We start from the raw sequence: 11,565 nt of genomic DNA on the forward strand, positions 1-11,565 counted from the left end.
TTCAGCTACCAGCTTTTGATACATACCCTTGAGTATGGATGGTCAGCTACGGACTGATCTGGAATGTGGGGGCCCCATCTTCCCACCAAGCCCTGTCAAGAAGGTCATCCTCCCACTGTGTGGGCATCCAATGCCATGTAAGGGAATGGAATTCAGCCTTGGACTCCACGTTCCAGGACATTAACTCGCAGTATATCAATATGGAAACAATATCAGTAGATAGAAATCTAGCATTAACATTTTCATACCAGTGGCCTCAAAAAGCATAGGTACCAGATGGATTTATTTACTCTCTTAGATTCCATTCCTTTTTCACAGTAAACTCCTGCAACACCAAAGGAATCGTTACAGCTGGCCAAAAAAAGAAAGCCCCATCAATTTCAAACGGCAAATATGAATTTTTGGAAGAGAGAGGAATGTTTTTTCCAGAGGCAATTATTTGTCTGTTTAGAATTTTTGCCAATGTAGAATCCCCTCCCCCACCCATGGGACTCACAAATGAGAATCACAGCAGTCTATCTGCATGAAGGAAGCTGGAGGGCATCAGATGGAAGGGACAGAAATGGCTGTCATGCTAAGAAGAGGACAGATGTTGCTGAAGGTGCTCTCACAAGAGAAAGAGAATGGGGAAGTGATTAGATTACAAAGCACTTTCATATTTGCTATTTTCTAGTGCCACCCAACATCTCTGTGAGCTAGACAGGGATAGGACTGTTAGACCCATTTCATAGATGAGATAGCTGAGGTATAATTGCGGGGACAGCAAGTCAGTAGACTCCATGTAACAGTGGTAACAGTGGCCACACACTGGCTTCAGTATTCCACAATCTACTCCACTCTGCTATAGCAGCCACTGACTTATTCCAGTGAGGACCACAGAATGTAGCCTCAGTTCGGAGGAAGTGGTTCAAAACCCTTCACACTGGCACCCACCTGTCTCTTGCTGAAGACTGACAATTGGTCTGATGAATTGTCACCAGGCATGAAAGGAGGTGTCCACACTACACACCCTCTACAGAGAAGTCAATCAATGTGTTCTTCTACCTACTAAAGAATTTGCTTAATGACAGTTCACTTTGGCTCACTCTGAAAGCAGCAATGGCCCCATCCCTATTACTTCCCCAGCACCAAGGTACTGCCCGCTGCCTCAGGGAGCTATGAGAAACCAGCCCCATCCCCATGAACATTCAGAACACCTTTCAACACTATAACTCTTAGACCTGGGTGTGGTGCTGTGGGATAAAGCACTGGACTGCAAGGTAGGTTTGAACCACAAGGTCAGTGGTTCAAACTCATCAGCCACTCCTTGGAAACATTATAAAGGGTTGCTATGACTCACAACTGAGTCAATGACACTTAACAACAACAACAGCTCTGAACCTCCAGCCACACACTCTCTCATAGAACAAGGAGTGTACAGGGCCAAGAAAACTTACCTGCCCCAAATCCATGCTTCCCTCTTCTAGACTGCTCACAGAATACCAGGATCCTGAAATGCCCTGCCTAGGGTCAGAACCGACTCAATGGCACCTAAAAACAACAACATATGCTCCAAGCCTGTGTCTGTAGTTCTGCCTTCCAAAGAATGGACCAAACCACACGTGTATACAACGTGTGTGGGATAGCTCAGGGGTGGCCAAGGAGCAGCTGTTGCCCCTACATCCAGTGGTGTTGAAGCTTGAACATGTGGATTCTGGCAATGCTCCTCAAACTTTAAGATGTGTGTGAACCATCTAGGGGATCTTACTAACAACCAGATCCTGTTTCAGTAGGCTCCCAGCTAATAGTGATGCTCTAGACTGGAGCCCACACTTTTAAGAGCAAGGGCAGTGTCTGCAGGCACATATAGAAAGCCTCTCATAGTACGAGGAAGACCTAGAGAGATGGTGAGAAGGATGAGTTGGCACTGAGTGTCCACTGGAACACTTGCTCCAGGTCTACCAAAGTTAGGGGGGAGGGGCTTGCCTTTAATCAAAGAAGCCCTAGAGGTGCTGTAGGATAAGCACTGAACTGCTGATCACAAGGTTGGTAGTTCAAACCCACCAGCAGCTCTGCAGGAGAAAGATGAGGCTGTCTGCTCCTGTAAAGATTCCCAGTCTCGGAAATTCTATACAGGATTGCTATGAGGTGGAACCAACTCAATGGCAGTAGGTTCAAGTATCAACAGTATAACAACCATCTCTGGACACTATAGGAAAACAGTCAGGTGGGAGATACCATCTGTTTCTCCTTCAAAGTCTCTATATCCCTCCCATCACCACTTCCCATGCCAGAAACTGGAAGACTATCTATCCACTTGTTATGTTGTTTCGTGCCATCAAGTTCATTGTGACTCATAGCAACCCTGTACAGTTTCTGAAAAGTGGCTGGTGGATTTGAACCATTGACCTTGCAGTTCAAACTGAGTGTTCAGTCCAGTGCTTATCCAGGGCTCCAAAATAACAAGTGTCATCAACTTTCAATGTCAACTGCCTCTTCCAAGGACATTCAGTCTTTTTCTACTGTACCATAATGTCGGGCCTTTGGAAATCATATATTTCACTTGCTCACCAAAGGTCAGCATCAAAGACCAAATATAGAGAATTCAAATAAATTAGACAGGAGATACTAGATTCCTAATGACAACACACCTTCCACCAATCAATCCCATATATCCCTTGGCCTGAGAGAGAAGACCCTTTAGATGAATCTAACCCACTCAAACTAACACTTATCTAAGAATCCATAATACTCCAGCCTCAGGCACTGGTTCACCAACTAGCTACAACTAATACTCAAATTGCCAAGCCATCATGAGCAAGTCTGAGTTTGTATCATTGCAGATGGTGGTGTTGCTGTGTGCTGTAGAGTCAGTTTTGACTCATAGCCACCCAGTATAGGGTTTCTGAGGAGTGGCTGGTGAGCTTGAACTTCTGACCTTGCAGTTCAAATCAACCTTGCAGTCTAGCATATTAACACATAGCACCACACCAGGGCTCCAGATCTATACACACAGTGTTAGTCTCCCAGGGCTTTGTAACAAAGTGTCAGCCCCTCAGTGGCTTCAAACAACAGCTATTTATTCTCTCACAGCTCAGGGGACCAAAAGTCCAAATTCATGGCATAGGCTTTCTCTGAAGGCTCTAAGGAAGCACTGTTCCATGATTTCCTCTTGGCTTCTTGGATTTCTGGCACTCCTCGACGACCCTTGGCTTGTGGACACATCATTTCACAGCCTTCTCAGCAGTGCCCATGCCGCTTCTCTTCTTCCTTTAATGACTGCAGTTCTATTGGATTAGAGCCCACTGTACATGATCTTGTGTTGACGTCACTGATAACATCATCAAAGGCCTGGTTTCCAAACAAGGTCATGTTCACAGGTACCAGGGGTTAACACTTCAACATATCTTTTGGGGGGACATATAGCAAACCACAACACACAGACACACACAGAGGCCCCTAAGGTAACTCCAAGGAACTCTGGCGGGGGGGGGGGGGGGCGGGGCGATGCTCCAAAGTGACCCATTTGACAATCACCACAGGAATATATGTCAGTTGATTCAGACTTTCTTCCCAATCTCATTGATTGGCACCCAAGAGAGGCAAACAATTGTCAGATGAAGGAATGAAGCCATGCCGAATATTTCAGTAATACATTCAAATAAAGTTTCATGATCACTTGAGGAATACAGGGACTTGGGTCCAAGTCCTCATTTTGCAGCTAGCTAGTTCACTCTATGACCTGAAATAAGACCCAACCCTTCCCTTCTCTGGGCCTCAGACACAGGATCCAGACGGCCCCTGTCCAGATCTGACAGTCTGGGATTTTATGAGACTTTGGATTCCATATTTAAGTGAAGATTCATGGTCACACCATCCATCACAGATAGTTGCTAGAGGAAAATAGATAAAGGAAACCTTTATATTGTTCCTGCTGGCATAGTTCTGTGCTTTCGTTCAGAAACTCAAAGTATTTAAATAGCTTATTCCATTGGCTCTGTAGCAGGAAAACAAAAAAGAAATTAATCTTGAAGAAATCATATGTCTACAGTCTTTGAATATCTCTTAGTTAGGTTCCAGCTACTTCTAAACATTGCCAGTCTTTCTTGACTTCCGAAGATGAGCAGAGAGCATAGCATTGGCATTTTGCAATGTTTAGGATATAAGCCCAGCGAGACAGGGAGACTGTCAGGAAGCAATTGCAGTAGATTGTCTCTCTATCTCACTGAGAGACAATGAGGACCTAAACAAGCTATGTCAGCAAAGGTGGAAAAGAGAGCACGGATTCAAGAGACATCCAAGAGGGCCCAGTGGCAGGGCTGGGTGCTGAGCTGAGGAGAAGGAGAAAATGAGTGGCAAGTGTCTTATGTGCGGTGATGGCATACTTGATGATGCCATTATCCAAGCTATGACGCCAAGGAGAAGAAAAGTATTTGAAAGGCAAAATGAGAATTTAATTGGAAACACTAACTGTGAGATGTGTGTGGGGTATCAAGTAGAAATGTCCAACATGCATTTGGGTTGAAATTTGGGTGTAAAGGCATTGCAAATGCAGGGTCAAATGCAACTGTGAGATTAACTTGAAAGCCCTCAGCACATTGTAATTCTATCACATTGCCTCGTTTATTCACTAGAATATTTAGATTACTTACTTGCAAGGCAAAGAGGCATATGGGGAAAGTCAATAGACATGATTCCTACCTTTATAGAACTTTCATCTAGTAAAGGTAACAACTAATAGCAAAAAAAAAAAAAAAAAAATGCAGGTCTAATTTTAAATTGTGATAAACATTAGAAAAGAAACAAATGAGTACAGTGATCACGAATGCCTGGGGTAGGAAGGAGGGCCTCAATGAAAAGACCTTTAAACTGAGATTTGAAGGATATTAATGGGCCATTGTTGTTCTTAGGTGTCATTGAGTCGATTCTGACTAATATCCTATGCACAACACAACAAAACACAGCTCAGTCCTGCACCATCCTCACAGTTGTTGCTACTGTGTCAACCCATCTCATTAGGGCCTTCCTCTTTTTTTGCTGACCCTCCAAGCATGATGTCCTTCTCCAGGGACTGGTCCCTCCTGATCACATGTCCAAAATATGAGAGATCACCATGTCCTGCAATTCTGGCTGTATTTCTTCCAAGACAGATTCATTTGTTCTTCTGGAAGTCCATGGTACTTTTAATATTCTTCTACAACACCACAGTTAAAATGCATTGATTCTTTCATAGTTTTCCTGATTCATTGTCCAATTTTCACATGCATATGTTGCTGTTGTTAAGTGCAGTCGAGTCAATTCCGACCCATAGCTACCAACCCAAATAGAGTTTCCAAGGTGAGCTTGAATATGCATATGAGGAGCTTGAAAATACCATGGCTTAGGTCCGGCACCTTAGTAATCATACTGATGTTTTTGCTCTTGAACACTTTCAAGAGGTCTTTTGCAACAGATTTGCTTAATGCAATACGTCATTTTATTTCTTGACTGCTGCTTCCATGAGTATTGAGTGTTGATTGTGTATCCAAGCAAAATGAAGTATTTGACAATTTCAATCTTTTCTCCATTTGTTGTTGCTAAATGTCATCTAGTTAGTTCCAAATCATAGCAACTCTTATATAGGGTTTCCGATGATCGATTGGTAAATTTGAACTGCCAAACTTTCAGTTCAAACTGATCTTGTGGTGCATTATTCCACAGCATTACAGTAAAATAATACAACCTGTGGTAAAAGGATACAATCCAGTTTATTCTAAACAGTTTAAATAAACAGTGTGGCACTGTTTGTTCTACAGTGCCACACCAGGACTCCATTTATCTTGATATGTTTTATTAGTTCAGTGATGAGGATTTTTGTTTTCTTTACACTAAAGTGCCAGCAAGCAATGTTGTATCTGCGGCATATTGCAATGTAGGTTGTTAATGAGTCTTCCTCAAATCTTGATGCCATGTTATCCTTCATATAATCCAGTTTTTCATATTTGATCAGCATACAGATGGAATTTTTGTTGTTGTTAAGTATCTTTGAGTCCGTTCCAACATATAGCGACCCTGATAGTGTTTCTAAGGAGCACATGGTGAGTTTGAACTGCCGACCTTGCAAATTCATATGACCTTTCGGTCCAGTGCATTATTCCACAGCATTACAGTAAAATAATACAACCTGTGGTAAAAGGATACAATCCAGGCACACCTTTTCTGATTGCAAACTATTCAGTAGCCCTTTGTTCTGTTCTAACAGCTGCCTCTTGGTCTATGTACAGGTTCCTCAGGATCACAGTTCAGTGTTCTGGAATATCCATTGTTTGTTGTAATTCACACAGTTGAATATCTTTACATAGTCAATAAAGCACAAGTAAACATCTTTCTGATATTCTCTGCTTTCAGCCAAGATCCATCTGACATCAGCCGTGAGATCCCCCATTCCACATCCTCTCCTAAATCCAGCTTGAATTTCTGGTAGTTCCTTGTTGATGTGTGCAAAGGCTCCTGTGTGTCACAGATGATTTGTGGGACTATTAAGCAAAATATTAGCAATTTGAACCCTCTCCCCCACCCAACAGATGCTGCAGGAGAAAGGCCTGATGATCTGCTCCCATAAAGATTACAAACAAATAAATCCTATGGACCTCAAGTCTACCCTGTAACACATGGGCTTGCCATAAGTCAACATGTTTGGGTTTGAGGTGGGGTTTAGGGGCAAAGAGAATCTAGTCACAAATTCTAATTTAAAATACCCACTACCTTCATTTCTGTAGCATGTCTAGGATATTTAAATGACAGTAATAAAGTAGTACAATAAGACATGATCATCAAATTATACTAAAACCAGAGCACTTGATGCCCATGAAACAGTGCTGAACAATTTGGCGCTGTCACAGATGGTTACATTAGTCAGATGTAATATTAACTTAAACAAAACCTTAAATAAAATTGTTACAGAGCTCTGCATTCCATTACTAATAGCTTTGATTGCTTCAAATCACACTCTGGGCAAAGCCACCATTCTGTAGGGTTTTAGTCAAACGCTGTTATTGAGGAAGCACTCCTGAAAATAACATCCCTTTTAATGATTAAAGAGAGGGCTGGTACAAACTGCTGAACAGAAAAACATCATCCTATACAGCCACTGGGGAAAGGATAAGTAGGTTGTGTTTTGCAATTCCTTCCTGGTGGGCTTACAATTATTATTCCACAGCATGACAGCTAAAATGCCTAAGAAATCACTTACCTGAATTTCAGTAATAATTAGTCCGCTCTCCTTTGGATGTTCACCAGGAGTTTTGTTGACCTCTCCACATGGAAGGATGGAGTTTACCCATTTACAATTCTGAGTATTTACTCCTTGCAGGCAAACAAAAGTGAACTGGGGGATAGCACGATTCCCCAGCAGCAGTGTGTATTTTAACTAGAATGTTTAAGATGCATCCGTTAAATAATTAATGTCTAAATCTTTGCCGGCTGGATAAGGAAAATAGAAACAAGCTTTATTTGTTAGACACATAGATTTAGTCATAGTAAAGTCTTTCTGGCTTTAAGATGAAGATTCTATGTCAAGAAGCCAAAAGACAGAAGTAGTCCTGTTTGTAGCTCAATTAAGAATAAAATAAACAAATTGAGTTAATTTCATGTGCTTTTAATTGGACTGAACACTGTGGCATTACAGGATCACAGTTTGGGAAGAGGAAACATGCAAATGAAGAACCCACCAGAATTTATCAACTTATCAATTTATGTGGTTATTCTCTGGTTTGTGAAACTCTTCTGAAATCCTCCACCTGTCTATGGCAAACTAGCATGAAGGCTTTGGTTTTTTTGTTTTGTTCTTTTTAAGCTAACATTTTAAAGTCCCCTGGCAGCTCCCCAGAAGCAGGATCAACTGGGTGAGCAGTTCAGAAGAGGCACTTCATCTTGCCACAACCCTGGCAATGAGCCCTTGAAGATTCTGGCAAAGGACAAAACGTCCCCAGCTTGCCGGTGGTGTGAGCATTGGCTTCATCACAGTACTGGGAACACAGCGGTCCTCTGGGTGAGTGCTACATCTTGTGAGTTCCACACGTGCTCAAAAGTTTTCTTCCACACACTGGGCTCACACTGGACTATTTGCAACTTGATTTTTTTACTTATAGGTTTTCCAGGAGCTCAGTTCAACGTCATGCATAGAGTGTATTAATTTTTCCCAAGTCAAATAGTCAGCCCTAAAGGTCACTTAATTCTTTTCACTGCTGTAGAACTCATACCTGATGAGCTGTGCATCTTTATTTCCTTGATCCTCATTTTTATATGGGAAGACTGAGACCCTGGAAGATTGGATCACTTGCCTGTGGTTCCATGGCCAATGAGTGGAAGAGCATTAACTAAAACCCAAGCTCCTCAGCACCAGGCAGGGGTCTTTGCATTATACTATTAGCTCTGGCTCTGGTAGCATGGTAGCATAGTGGTTATGAGTCGGGCTGCTAACCTCAAGGTCAGCAGTTGGAAACTACCAGCTGTTCTGTGGGAGAAAGATGAGGCTTTCTGCTCCCATAAAGATTTGCCCTGTACAGGGTCGCTATGAGTCGGAACCAACTCCACAGCACATAACCACCACCATTAACTCTGGCATTTATTCTGACTCCTAGAAATCATAGAGCAGAGAACAGTCCCATATTGTTTCCAATACTATAAATGTTTAAAAGAGCAGATTGCCATCTCTTTCTTCTGAGTAGCGAGCGGCCTTTTGGTTGAAAGTCAGGTACTTTAACCACTGCATCACTAAAACTCCTACAGCATACCATTGCTGTTATGTTGTTAGGTGCCGTCGAGTCAATAGTGACTCATAGAGACCCTATGCCCAATAGAACAAATCACTGCCTATCTGCTCCTCAAAATTATCATTACATTTAAGCCTACTGAGGCTGCCACTATGTCAGCCCATCTCATTAGGGATCTTCCTCTTTTTTGCTGAACTTTAGCAAGCATGGCATCCTTCTCCAGGGATTGATCCCTCCTGACAACATGTCCAAAGTATGAAAGGTGAAGTTTCACCATTCTCACATCAAAGGAGCATTCTGGCTGTACTGCTTCCAAAACAGACTGGCTTGTTCTTCTGGCAGTCCATGGTACTTGCAATATTCTTCTCCAACATCACAACTGAAATACATCAATTCTTCTAGGGTCTTCCTTATTCATTGTCCGACTTTTACATGCATATAAGGCTATTGAAAATAACATGGCTTGGATCAGACATGCCTCAATCCTTAAAGTAACAGCATACTGCATTGCCCCCTTAAAGTTGGACTGCTTGAAAAGGTAGTGAATCAGACATAGGAAGGAATCTACTGGCACAAAGAGAGATCTATAAGGTTGAGGAGTCCCTGTGTGACACTTTCAGATAAACACTGGACTGTTAACTACAAAGTTGGCAGTTCAAACCCACTGGCCACTTCTCAGAAATCCTATGCAGGATTGCTCTGGGTTAGAATTACACTTAGCAACAGCAACAATAATGGGATTGAAAGTGGACAAAAACTCCAAAGGTCTTAGAGAGCCTTGATATTGAGCTTGTCAGCCTTCCACTGGGGTCAGAGCAAAAAAATGGAGACAGCCTAAATGCCCACCAATAGAAGGATGGTTAAACAAACTTTGGCACTTGCACACAATAGAATGCTGTGCAACACTGAAGAATAATGATGACTCTTCAAAAGATATCATGGATGAACCTGGAGACCATAATGCTGAATGAAATTGTCCTTGTTGTTGTTGTTGTTGTTGATAGGTGCCATTGAGTTGGTACCGACTCATAGCACAACAGAACGAAACACTACCGGGTCCTGAGCCAACCTCACAATTGTTGCCAAGTTTGAGCCCATTGATGCTGCCACTTTGCCAATCCAACTTGCTGGGGGTCTTCCTCTTTTTCTCTGACCCACCACCTTACCAAACATGATATCCCTCTCCAGTGACTGGTCCCTCCTGACAATATGTCCAAAGTACGAGAGATGAAGTTTGGCCATCCTGGCCTTCAAGGTGCACTCTGGCTGCACTTCTTCCAATAATGAAGAAGCTGAATGAAGTTAGTCAGTCACAAAAACTCAAGAAAATGTTTTCATGCTAAAAGAACCTTATTTGTTGCTTGCCATGGGGTGGGAGGGTAGAGGGGGACACATTTCCACTCGAGTGATGGGAAGGGCAATATACAAGAAGAGGGAAGTTGGTAGAAATATGATGAAGACAGGTGAAAACACAAGAAGGTATTCAGGGTTAAAGGGGATAGAGGTAATGTTATATATATAATCCTGGAATAACGGTGGTCTGCAGAAAGATACATAGACTGATATACAGGCTGAAAGGGTATGTGAGGGAGAGTGGGAAAATACCCACAGATATATAAGGGTTTGAAAAAAGATATTAGTACATAGGTATTTACCTTTGCTCCAGATGCACCTATGAATGTGGTAGAGCATTTGTTGTTAAGTGCCGTCAAGTTGGTTCCAACTCATAGCTACCCTGTATAGGGTTTCAAAGGAGTGGCTGGGGGGGGGGGGTTGAACCACAGGGGGAAAAATAATGAATACTTCTTAGATATTACCAAACATCTTAAGGCAATGAGTTGCTGAGCCTGAGGGCTCAAGACCATAGTCTCAGGGAACACCATGATCAATTGGTATAGCATAGTCTACAAAGATAATATTCTACATCTTACTTTGGTGAATAGCAACTGGGATCTTTAAAGTTCATGAGTGGTCATCTAAGGTGTAACTATTGGTCCCTCAATGTGCAGAAGAAAGACAAGTGGTGAAAATGGAAGATGCTCGGAATCCAATGGACCAGTGGAGCAGGTGAACATCAGTCACCACAACTTTGAGAGCAGAATAACTAGATGTTGCCTGGCTAATACTACCAACTGCTCTAAAAGGGATCACATTAGAAGGTCTCTGATAGACTGGGAGAAAATATGGAACAAAATGCAAAGTTAAACAAATTTTTGTTGATTTTAAAGACCAGGTTTACTGGTCCTCTGGAATGGAATTCACCCTCGTGGCCCAATTTTCAGTCAAGCAATAGATAGGTATAGAGGAGGGCCAATAACACTAGTAATGTATGCTTACCGTTAAATGGTTAATCATGCAAGATCAAAAGGGCAAAGTTACCTAAGGACAAAGTTGTGAATGGATTAGAAAGAAGGTGGAATGGAACTACAGGGAAGAAGTGGAAGGGATTACAATCATTGAGATGAAACAAAGCGTATGATTTTCTGAATGTAAAACTGATGATCTTCTCTGTAAACCTTCATTCAATTCACAATCGAAAGTTAAAAAGAGAGAGAGAAGCTGAGGTGCCACAAAAGAAGTAAGGCACTAAGTGGGATTTGGCTGGCTTAGACTTGGGTCAAACCCCATTGTTTCTTGTGTCTGTGGCTTCCATCTTCCTGTGATCTGCCTTATCCCTAACCCTCCTTAGCTCACCCATGGGCTTATTCATAGATTCTCTCTTTCCTCCCTTCCCTGAACTTCTGCATTTCCACACTCATAATCTTTGAATCTTCCACCCCTACTGCTATTCCACCCTGACCCTTTGCCCCACATTTTAAAGTTCAGGCCCCCA

Source organism: Chrysochloris asiatica, unplaced genomic scaffold, assembly GCF_000296735.1.
Source record: "Chrysochloris asiatica unplaced genomic scaffold, ChrAsi1.0 scaffold00301, whole genome shotgun sequence".
Taxonomy (NCBI): Eukaryota; Metazoa; Chordata; class Mammalia; order Afrosoricida; family Chrysochloridae; genus Chrysochloris; species Chrysochloris asiatica.